The following is a 12,973-nucleotide window of genomic DNA, read 5'->3' on the forward strand; positions in this document are numbered from 1 at the left end:
CTTAGCTCCTATGCGAAGATAATACTCTATATTACTCCTCGACTTATCAAGCATATTACTAAAGCCTAGCATTCTACTTCTTTACTAATTATTCTAGTTCTTGACAAGCTATGTCAAGGTTCTATGTTCATGCCCTTCCTTAATTCACCACTACCCGAGTAATATCGGTTTAAACTCTCTTGAATCACTATTGCCATTCTTATTAAGTTTGCCATGATTTTCATTTCAAGAATCGTTTGATGTTATGTGCATTGCCTAGATGTTGTTTTGGGGTTATAAAGTTGTAAAACGATGAAAGAAAGACTCCGGAAAGCACCACCGACCCTAGGATAAGCCAACAGCCAAAAACATGTTGGCCAAAACCAGAGAGCTGCGCTAATAGCTCAGCTGGGGCGTGGCTCATCCTGAAGAATTTTGCTATTAGCGTAGATTTCGCTAATAGCGTGGTTCTTCGGGTCTGTGGTACCAAAACTGCAATTTTGACCCCAAAACTCATTCAAATCAATCCTGCAATGCACCATAATCATCCAGCAACATATATATACACTTATAAACATATTTCATGGCAAACTAACAAGTAATCAACAAAAATTTATCAAAAGTACATTAAGGTTCTAAACCTCTCATAAACATAAATCACTACTTTCTAACATGAATTTACACAACCAAAGGAAGGTAAACTATCTATGGAACTCACCTAATCATGTTTCTTGCATCTATTCAAGCTTCAAGCCCAAACCCTAGGTTTTGATCCAATTCTTGATCCTTAGCTTTTAAACCAAACCATGCTTTAATCCTTTTCTTTATGTGTTTCTTGCTTGCTAAGCTGCCTTAATCCATGCTTGATCATGATTTGGAAGAAGTTTGGATGATAAAGATGGAGAGGGGGAGGCGTGGCTAGAGAGAAGGAGGAGAGAACTCTTTCTCTCAAAACCTAGAGAGAGAAAGAAGAAGAAATTATGAGGTTTCCACCCCCAAAATCACTTATATACTCCCTTGTGCGAGATTACTTAAATGCCCTTTGTCTTGGTCGCGCCTAACCTGACACTGATACATAAACCCCTGCTTGACTGATATTTCATAAAAACATCTTCCATCGTACTTGACGTTCTGTAACACTTAATCTCTGATATCTAGCTCATATCTGACTTATGTCATTAATAGACATTTCCATTACACTTACTTTCCATGAACATTTATCCTCTGGCGCATCTGACGGGTAATATTCCTATACTGACAAGCTGGATATTACACTCTACCCCCTTAAAGGAATTTCGTCCTCGAAATTTAGAAACCATCTACCTATCTCTGTTACTAAACTTGTCTTCTTTGGTTTTTAGTTAAGCAAAGTCTGTTCTTATTCACTTCAGAGAGTTCGAAGCATAATTTCCTCATCAAACATGTAACTCATCCTCTTTCTTATTCCGCATAAACGAATATAATCTCTTCATTCTTAATATCTTTTCAGAATCACAAAACTATCTTAGAACATCACGTTTACAAACACACCTCTGCTATATGTGAATTTAGTTGTCTCGGATCCATAAATTACCCAATTTGTATTAACCATTCATATAAGTAACCTTCTTTAACTATAACACTTAAGATTTGCCTTTAAACTGGGGTTTAACTGAAATCCAGGTTTGCCCTGCAGTGCTTACTTGCATCTATACAACTTCCATGTATACATCTTATCATGCATACATAATCTTTCTTACCGCACATTGCGATTTATGCTTCTTACTGATGCTACCTATCTTGATGATCCTACTCATCTCTAATCATAGTCTTAAGAAACCTTTCTATCTCTTCATAATCTCCATGTACTGCAATTCATGGGTAACTTGTCTAGCTTGGCATGGAGAAGTGAAATTAACTACACTGATTCATCTGACAATCTATTATCCTGTCTAGCGGTTCACATGCTCTTGAAACTTTCGACTAAGTCCATTTGCACTTGCACTTGAACATTCTTAACTAAATTCCGTGCATCCCGTATGCTATTGATATCACACGGACACTGCCGTTTTTACATAAACCTTATTTTCCATAGTATTTGCATACTTCTCAAATACCGCTCCTTGTTAGTTAATAACGATACTCGTTCTAGCATTTTGCTTCTAGAAATCTCTAAAGTTTGGTACATACGTTCTTGGAACGAACAATTTCTTGACTAAAAGAAAATATCATTTGAAACCAAATCTGGAATGGTACCGCAGAACCACAGGACGAGTCTCTATATCTTGAAAAAGGTTTTACATCTCGCCCCAAACTTGTCTCTAACAAGTTGGTCCTGAAGTATGTACGTCTTAAGTGAGCCTGCTCGCTTACGACGCGTCTCATTAGTTTCAACAATGTGAAATTTCATGTATTTTAAAACATCGTTCCCAAGTTCCTTAATACCAATCTTAACTTTAAAAGTCATAAAATCATGGCGTGACACCATTCTAGCAAGTACCATTATCACTTAACAAGTATGGTATATGAGGGTATGTATTTCATCGTATATATCTCATGTACCGTATTCCATTAACATAACACACACTCTTCATGACTAAACCACAGCTCATCTACGTATTCGACATCACCAATTGGGCAACCCGATTACTTCATCTGTGGTAACTCTAATCTTTCTTGTCTTTTGAAGTGAAGATACATCCTTTATGCTTTTACCTTAATTCTCTCTGACTGTATAAGCATCTATACTTACTTATCCTGTCGAAAACTCCTTGCTTGTCTCATAATACTTCTTACTTAAACTGTATTACTATCTCGAACATTCTTCACGAAGATTCTTTCTACCAAATTCCATGTTTCATGGTTATTGTTAACAACTTTACTGATTAACTTCCGTCGCGCTACTCTGATTCCCACCGGTTGTCTTTAACCAATACTCTGATCCGTTGAGACGAGTGAAACTTTACACTTCTGTTCATCTCTTGAATACTATCTTTCTGAACTATTCTCAAGATCTTCTATGTTGCTACCTACTCTGCAACCTTTCGATACCCTATATTTGTAAGGTTAAATCTTAAGGTAGACTTACCTCTTGACATATCAATGTTATCCTTTCACTTGTTCTCGGGCAAACTTAACTCAAAAGGCACATCTTGGCTACTACTTACCTATTATTCCATGAATCATTATTACATCTTCCCATGGTAAACTCATCTTGCACTCGGTATACCTTCCTTATGCATCTAACATTGTATCTTCGCATTCTCGCATACTAGGTTTTGCTTAAACATCCTTATGCTTGCTCGTTAGTTTTTCTTTAAAAGAAAACTTCATGAATTAACACACGGGTCATTGACGTTGATAACTTTCCACTATATATATTTATAAAATATACTGAACCTAGGCCCCAGTTGTTACTTTAAATTCACAGGACGAGTTGACAACACATACGTGCCATCAAATCTTAGTCCTAGTGAGTTTAGCCCAACTATACGAGTCGTAACAAACCGACACCTACAAAATTTCATTTGAACTTCCAAAACATCAACTTCAATCACCCATATGTGTATATCTTTCTAAACTCTGATAAACTTTGCGATTCAACATCCTAACAAGCCTTAGCAAGTCAATCAAGCAAAACATAGATTCGAGGGGTACTCATAACTCCGCAAAATCCAAGAACCTTGTGATTTCCTAAAACTCTTCACCGCTTTAACTTCTTACTTCATACCTCATTATATACTTCGGTGACTTTCCTTCTAAATGTTGGAACTTTTGTGCTCTTGATCTTGGTTTTTGACACATTAACTTCCAAAGCTATCTGAAACCGGATTGATTCCGTTAATACTTGTTCATGCATTTTCTTCCTTAGAAATCATAGGATATGATGTGCATTTGATACTTGATGTTATAGAGAATGTTTGTTACATAAAAGATTGTGAAAACAACCCCCAATTGTGAAAACAACCCCCAATAGCTACTACTGACCCTAGAGACAAAATGACAGTTTTCGGAAACACTGAAAATTTCGCTCCAGGTTCGCTATTAGCGAAATCCTCTGGTGTAAATTCGCTATTAGCGAAATTTTTGCTATTGGCGTGTTTTCTTCAGCTCAGTTTTCCAAAAATCATATTTTACATATAAATCTTATTTCCTCAAGTACCCCAATGCCTATCATTCCCTCTAAACATCTTAAAACAATTCTATAACCTTTGCATGGCAAGCATTAACATCATTCGGCTCAATTCAAGGCACATTAGAAACTAATGTCTTGTTCATCATGTCTCTTAACATAAAACTTCCCGAATACTAGAACCTTGTCCACTCTGAACGTACAAATCTATAATCTCAATAACATAACGCTACTCCTGAAAGTCTACTAGTTCCGTCAACATACATCGACTTCTTTCTATGCACTACATCTGTGTCCAACAACAACTCTTTCTGAAGCTTCAGGTACTGCTAAGATATTTCCATATTCTCCACTTACGGGTATACGGAGTATCAACAACAACTTACCCAACGCTGTCTAAATGTCCCTTCTTAACATTGCCTTACATCCCCGGAGGATTCATACTTCTACTTGCTTAATTCACCGACCAACTACTGGCACGATCAACTTTTTACTAATACTCATTCAGAGTTCTTGCTTCTGAGTTCACATTTTCCAGTGCATCTTCATCATATACTTCGTTCCTCCTGGGTCCTATTCAGCTCTCAGGCATCCGTTCTAATTGTCGAATGTTGAACTGAGTTGATCAGGCTCAACTAACACCAACAAATAGAACATTTACCCGGAACCCAATGGTCCCACTACCTTAGTTGTAATTTAATGACCCAAGGCACGGTCTGAATTGACCAGCTCTGATACCAAATGTAACACCCATACTAGACGTATCTAGAAAGTCTAGCATGTGCATTTATTTAGTACTGGATACATTAAAAATTTACAACATAAAAACTTCGAATGAATATCTTATACAATAATGTGTGTTCGTATAATAATAAAGTAACTCAACTTTTCTAAAATATAATGAATGCGTCCTTGCATATCCATATCATCCTGCAGCGGGTACGAACGAACACTTGCTGATATATCCATTCGGCTACTAGCTTGCCATCCAACCTGTTTATCTGAAACAAATAAGGATTGGGATGAGACATAATGTCTTAGTGAGTTCCCCTAAATCCTAGGCTATAGGCAACCTCAAGGGAAACCTACGGTCACCACGTGTCTACATTACAACCTGACGGTTGATTATACGTGTGTGGGGACTTGCATACTTAGACGGTCGTGCATACTAGGGCCGTCATAGTCTCTTCTTACCTTGTTATAGGCTTCACTTCTATATGTGTCATGGCGGTTAAGGGGAATCTAGGACCGCATTGCCAAGAATACGCTTTACGTATCGAGGCCTAAACATACTATAATCATGACACGATTCTAAACCAGACGATTAGGGGAAAACTAAGATCGTCATCGGCATACCTTTCTCTATTTGCTCTATGCATACTTACGTTGTGTCTAACAACATATTCTATCTTGCTATCAAACTAATTCTTGACGATCTACGCCAAGGCTCTATTATTTCTTGACGATCTACGTCAAGGCTTGATGACATAACATAAACATATCTAATAAATATGCATAGTCAGGTTCATTAAGTTAGCGTTTAACAAACAAACATTATCTGAGTTCATTTTACAGAGAGCCCCGGGGTGGAGTAAACCTGAGCACAATCCCTATCTAACCGATGGAACCTATCTAAGGAATAACCAACGGCACTCCTGCAGTGGCGTGCGGGATCCTTACGGCTAACCCTGTTTCACCTAGTGGAAACCCCTTATGTCCAACCTAATGTGGATCACAAGAGACACGACACCTACATCTTGTTAAAGCTTTCTATGTGAATAGATATCTAATCGCTTCACAGCTTTAATAAAGTCTGAGTCTATAAATGCATGAGTATTAAATATATACATGCTATCTCTTTTACCTCGGATTCCTATACGATCCAACTAGAGGTAAACTATATGCTTGCTTCACTTACTTCGTGAATAGATATCTAATCGATTCACGTCTTGCCATACTCGTATGGCACATAGCTCCTATGCGAAGATAATACTCTATATTACTCCGCGACTTATCAAGCATATTACTAAAGCCTAGCATTCTACTTCTTTACTAACTATTCTAGTTCTTGACAAGCTATGTCAAGGTTCTACGTTCATGCCCTTCCTTAATTCATCACTACCCGAGTAATATCGGTTTAAACTCTCTTGAATCACTCTTGCCATTCTTATTAAGTTTGCCATGATTTTCATTTCAAGAATCGTTTGATGTTATGTGCATTGCCTAGATGTCGTTTTGGGGTTATAAAGTTGTAAAACGATGAAAGAAAGACTCCGGAAAGCACCACCGACCCTAGGATGAGCCAACAGCCAAAAACATGTTGGCCAAAACTAGAGAGCTGCGCTAATAGCTCAGCTGGGGCGTGGTTCTTCGGGTCTGTGGTACCAAAACTGCAATTTTGACCCCAAAACTCATTCAAATCAATCCTGCAATGCACCATAATCATCCAGCAACATATATATACATTTATAAACATATTTCATGGCAAACTAACAAGTAATCAACAAGAATTTATCAAAAGTACATTAAGGTTCTAAACCTCATAAACATAAATCACTACTTTCTAACATGAATTTACACAACCAAAGGAAGGTAAACTATCTATGGAACTCACCTAATCATGTTTCTTGCATCTATTCAAGCTTCAAGCCCAAACCCTAGGTTTTGATCCAATTCTTTATCCTTAGCTTTTAAACCAAACCATGCTTTAATCCTTTTCTTTATGTGTTTCTTGCTTGCTAAGCTGCCTTAATCCATGCTTGATCATGATTTGGAAGAAGTTTGGATGATAAAGATGGAGAGGGGGAGGCGTGGCTAGAGAGAAGGAGGAGAGAACTCTTTCTCTCAAAACCTAGAGAGAGAAAGAAGAAGAAATTATGAGGTTTCCACCCCCAAAATCACTTATATACTCCCATGTGCGAGATTACTTAAATGCCCTCTGTCTTGGTCGCGCTTAACCTGACACTGATACATAAACCCCTGCTTGACTGATATTTCATAAAAACATCTTCCATCGTACTTGACGTTCTGTAACACTTAATCTCTGATATCTAGCTCATATCTGACTTATGCCATTATTAGACATTTCCATTACACTTACTTTCCTTGAACATTTATCCTCTGGCGCATCTGACGGGTAATATTCCGATACTGACAAGCGGGATATTACACCGCCACTCTCTCTCTCTGTAATCTATCATATTTTTCTTATACATTCTTACTATTCATTGCTATCTTTGTTTTTCTTTGAATTTTGGAGGGTGAATGGTACTTCAATGTGAGATTTGAGGTGGTTTTCTAAAAAATAGCTGGTTATTCCTTCATCGCATTTGGCTCTCATGTGTCTGAGTAATTTGGCGTGAAAGAAATGGACAAGTTTTTCGGCAAAAGGATGTCTCATTAAAGCAAGTTTTCTACTACCAACATGGACCCCGATCAAGTTATGTGATCAGAGGTTCAATTTTAGTGACTAGAGGTTTGATCAGTATGAAAGAATATCAATTATTTATTTTGATATATATGATTTTTTAAATGAACCTAAGATATATAGTTTGTTTAACTGCTTTGGGTTTAAAAAAACATTTATATTCATTGCTATCTTTGTTTTTCTTTGAATTTTGGAGGGTGAATGATACTTCAATTTGGGACTTTAGACGGTTTTCTAAAAAATATCCGACCAGTCCTTCATCTCATTTGAGACTTATGTGTTTGGGTAATTTAAGCCGAAAGAAATGCACAGGTTTTTCGTCACCTCATTACATCAATTTATTGACAAAATTAAGTTTCAATCATAATAGTGGCTGAAAGCGAATCGCATCAATTTTGATTTTACATATCATATGTGGTGGCTTAATCATCTATCTTGTTTGGAAATCATTATGTAATAGTGTTTGTTTGCCTCTTTTTCGTTTCATGCTTTTCATAGACTTTTGATGTAATTTGATATTTTCTTTCCTAATATTCTTTTGCCATTTCTTGTACTCGAAATAAAAGGTTTTTTGTGAATAAATATAATCTCTCAAAAAAAAAACTTCTTAAAAAAAATAATAATATGTATAATAAAAAAATTTATTAGGCTTTGCAACGTCATTAATGACAAAAATCAACTTTTTTTTTTTGAGAGAACAAAAATCAACATTTAATTTGCCTAAAAATGTGTCTTTCATCATCTTCATCTATAAACTCAAACAAATCAAAATCATATTCAATAAAGTTAAAAATTTATATCATCTTAAAAAATCAAAATCCTAATTTTGGAAATCTTAAGAAATCCAAAAATTTACCCAAAACTATGACAATAAAAGAACAGTGAAAAAAAAACATAAACCAAAGAGAAAGAGGCAAAACTCATTAAGGTGAGAAAAAACTATACCCAGCACCTTGAATTCATCAAGTTGTTGTTGTTGAGCACTTCCAACCTTGAGTAATCAATCCCTTGATCCTCGCAGATCTATGTTAGTCTACAACGAAGATTGCTTGGATCTTGGTAAAAGAAAAACCAATAAACTATCATTTTGGATGTGAAAATGGTGTCTTGCCTGGCATACAAAGACAATTAAACAACGATACTAGTAATCGGTATCCAAGTGTGTTATGTGAACTAAATATAGAAATGAAATTTAAGCTAAAAAATTACATGTTCTGTCTTGTTCATTGGGCGAACTAGCTATGATTATTAAAAAGTTCAGAATTTAGGAACCTTGATATCCGTTATTGTTTTGAATACCTTTGAAAAAGTAGAAACCTATATGTACCCCTACGTGCGTAAGTGGATCTCTCTATAAGACTGACAACCCTAAACACTAAAACCCGTACGAACTCTGGTGTAATGGTTGTCACTGACAACTAGAGGGCAATGAACCCATGCCTCTGAGAGATTAAGACCTCACACGCACCTACCCGTGTAATCAGTAGGTGTAACTTGACAGTTGGTAGGTAGTAAAACCTCACGAACTCATCACTTAGATAGAAAATGCTAAAAGCTAAATAAGACTTGACTGTTAAGTAATTCCAACACATAAATAGAAGGGATTCGAAGAATCCTTACTACCGATAACATTATGCAATCAAAAAAGGTAAACATTGCTCAGTTTCAAACAAATCAAACTGCAAAACTCCTTAACTCTTTATCTTTTTATTTTAATTGTTCCCAAATAAGTAACGTAAATCGCCTAGTTGGAACAACAAACCATGTGGATAAGATATTCTACTTACACTTATTACTTGGTAAACGATTTGATACACTTTCCTAAATCCGACGATCAGGGATCAAAGTGGTCATAGCAAAGAATATTTATTGGGTAAAAGGATTGAAGGATTGCATGCTAGATTGATTCGAAGACGTTTGGATTCATTATTCAATTTCAAGGATCTTGAAGATTTGAGGCATTTTTAGTGACTGCATAGTGTATAAGATTTAGGATTGTGGTGATTCGTAAATTTAAGGAACCTTTGTAATTGACTCTTGTAAATATTTTCAACATTATAATGGATGCCTGTATAAGAGGTGTTTTCTTCTATGAAGAGAAGATGTACCCCTAGAGAGGACGAAAAGGGGAAACCTCTATAAATCAGGTGTTTTTCTTTCCCTAACTGTTTAATTTCAACAATTTGAATTTGATTTATGATAATTAGTTAATTAAGTTAATTGATATATGCTTGGTGATTTAATAAATTCCAAAATCTATTTTCAAGAAGGTTGATTCATTAGTTCAAGCACTTCCACATTAGAAATTAACTTGTCAATTAATTCATATTAGATGATTGCAAACGTTGTTAGAGACAACCGAATGAGATAGCCCACATGTTAGTTTGAGATGTCACATTCATAGCTAGTCTTCATAGTTGTAATGATTCACCGTCATGTATTATTGAACTGATATATAATGAAATGTTATAAGTTTTTCCCCTTAAAAAACAACAATTTTTTTGTCATGCAAAAAATATGTTTGATTGTGCTTTATTTCAAAATACTTTGTAAAATAATTATAAATAACTAATTCTTAGAACAAATCCAAAAAACTTGCAAGGTAATATTAATTTGAAAGAAATCTATATTTACGAAAAGAAATATGCATAAGATCTTGATTGATTTTTTTTTTTTTTTGAAGGATCTTGATTGAATTTTTTGTTTAAAATATGTAACCACGTTATTTTTTTATGGGAACCACTATATCTTTAAATGAAATAAAAGATGTTGAATGGTATCTAAGTAAAAGTAAATAGAGAATTCAGTCAAAAAAAAGTAAATAGAGAATATTTTTTGAAGGAAAAAGTAAATAGACAATTATATTTGCAATGCGTATAATTATTATAACTTAACAAAAAAAAAAAGTGTGTATGCCAATGATCCAAATTGATTTATTTGGTTTTTTTAGTGTCCAGGGTTCGAATACCAATCTTACATATATTATGCATTGTCCTTACCAACTGAGCTAAGTTCACGGATACATTTATTTGGGTTTCTTAAAAGGTTGTTATTGGGTTTATCTCTCAAAAAAAATTATTGGGTTTCTTAAAAAAAAAAAAAAAAATTGCTCTTCTTCCATAAAAAAATTGCTCCCTCTCATACAAACTGACGGAAATACCCCTATGTGACTTAAGTCGCGCAGATATTATCTTTGACTTAAGTCACCTCTGCTACATTGGTACATCCCACGTGAGTTAACTCAAGTAGATTATAACTCAGCGTGAGTAAACTTGTGTAGGTTATAACCTCAATGTAAGTTAACTCATGTAGATTATAACTCATCGTGAATTAACTCTTGTAGATTATAACTCATCGTGAGTTAACTCATGTAAGTTATATTTCAACGTGAATTAACTCATGTTCGTTATACTTGACTCACGTGAGGATATTTTTGAGTGAGAATTTTTTATGGGAAAAGAAAAAGTTATGGGCCCAACTTTCTCTTTGGTTGGTGATCGAAAATATCGTACCAAAGACAACGAAGTATAATACTCCCTCCGGTCCTATTTACAAGAAAAAGTTGACTTTTTAGATACATTGAATAATATATGTATCTAGTCAAGAACCTAAACCAAATACATAAATTATTTAATGTATTAAAAAGTAAATTGTCTCTTGTAAATAGGACCGGAGGGAGTAAAAAAAAAAAAAAAAGCTATCATGGTTGTTATCATTACTATAAATCCATATTTGTATTACCATTTTAATTTCCGTAATATTAAATTTAACATAATAAACAAAAACAACCGTATTATAATTATGATTGGTGTGGTAATCCACTGGATTGTATTTAGTGGTGTTTGGAATTAGTGAAGAGGCTATGTGTTACCCTATTTTTATGTTGGGAAATGTTAACTTGTGCCCTTGGGGCATAAGTTAAGAAACCAAATGTAGAAAGTTTTTTTTGGAACTTGTGCATTCAATATCTTAAAAGTTGCAAAAGTTATACTTTCAATATAAAATTTATTTTTAATTTTCTTTTCAAGCTCCTTACCTTGTGCCCTAAGGGCACAAGTTAACATGACCCTTTTATGTTTTGGCAGCTTTTTTGGTTTTTGTTTTAGAGTAACTATTCTTATTTCTACTTATCACAATCTCTTATTTTAAAAGTTTAAAAGAAAACAAAACTTTTGTGTGTAAGTATAAGTTATATGTCTCACATCGGATAGAAAAGTGGAGGTTGAACATTTAATAAGTGGGAGGACCCTTAAGGTTTTCGTTAAGAGTGTGTCGTCTCTCTCACTTATGTGGTTGCTCTACCTAGATGTGGGTGGTCCCCATTGCTCCCCTTGTGACCCAATAGTGGCATCGGAACTTGATTTGACGAATGTTACGACCGACTCTTTGGGTCTAAAGTTTTCCTAACAAGGTGTTCAGGCGGCCGATTCCATTGCGAAGAAAGCAAGAACGACGATGCAAGCTAGCAAGTATTTGCAAATGACCGATTCTGTTGTGAAGAAAGCAGAAATGGCGATACAACGAAGTATTTGCGGATGACCGATTCTGTTGCAAAGAAAGCAGCAACGGCGATACAAGCAAGTATTTGTGGATGACCGATTCTGTTGCAAAGAAAACAACAATGGAGATACAAGCAAGTATTTGTGAATGAAAGAGCTTTCGTTTGAGGGGGGAGCATAATGAATTGATAGACTCATACTTGTAGGGCAGTGTATTGTGCAAGTGTGAGTTGTTCCACATCAGATAGAAAAGTAGAGGTTAAACAAATTATAAGTGGGAGAGCCCATAAACTCATTGCATGATAAATCAGAGATTTAGAAAAATGTCAACATATAATGATAATACAATATATGTCATTTGTTGTTCTTACATATGTATTTTCATGAATTGATTTTTGATGACTTATAAAAAATCATATTCAATTTCTTTCAATATGAATATTCTAATTGAGGTGTATCGTTGGAAAGAATTTCAACAACAAAAAATCATATTATTGTTTAACAAAATAATAATTTGTGTGACTTGTTCAAAATTGATCTAAAAAGGAATTTACACATTTTGTTTCTAAACTAATATTAAACATGTTCCTGTCATGAAAGTTTTCACTACTACAGAAATTATTTTTTACATCAGTTGGAAACGACTTTTTACATCAGTTTGTAACCGATGTAAACTGATGTGATGTGGTAAGTCCACATCCTTTCACATCAGGTTGCGACTGATGTGAAATCTTGAATTTCTACATCAGGTCCGCTTGCACTGATGTAATAGACGCACTTTGAAATTTAACCCTGCAGTTTTCACATCAGTTATACGATGGGGACTGATGTTAAATATGTATATTTCACATCAGTTTTCAAAATCACTGAAGTGAAATAATTTTTTTTTCTAAATATTTTTTTTAAATGGCTTATCAAATAAGCTTGACCCCTGCTTTTTTTTTAATAGTAATAAAA

This window comes from Medicago sativa, chromosome 7, assembly GCF_051527215.1.
Source record: "Medicago sativa cultivar Bolivia chromosome 7, Bolivia_mono, whole genome shotgun sequence".
Classification (NCBI taxonomy): Eukaryota; Viridiplantae; Streptophyta; class Magnoliopsida; order Fabales; family Fabaceae; genus Medicago; species Medicago sativa.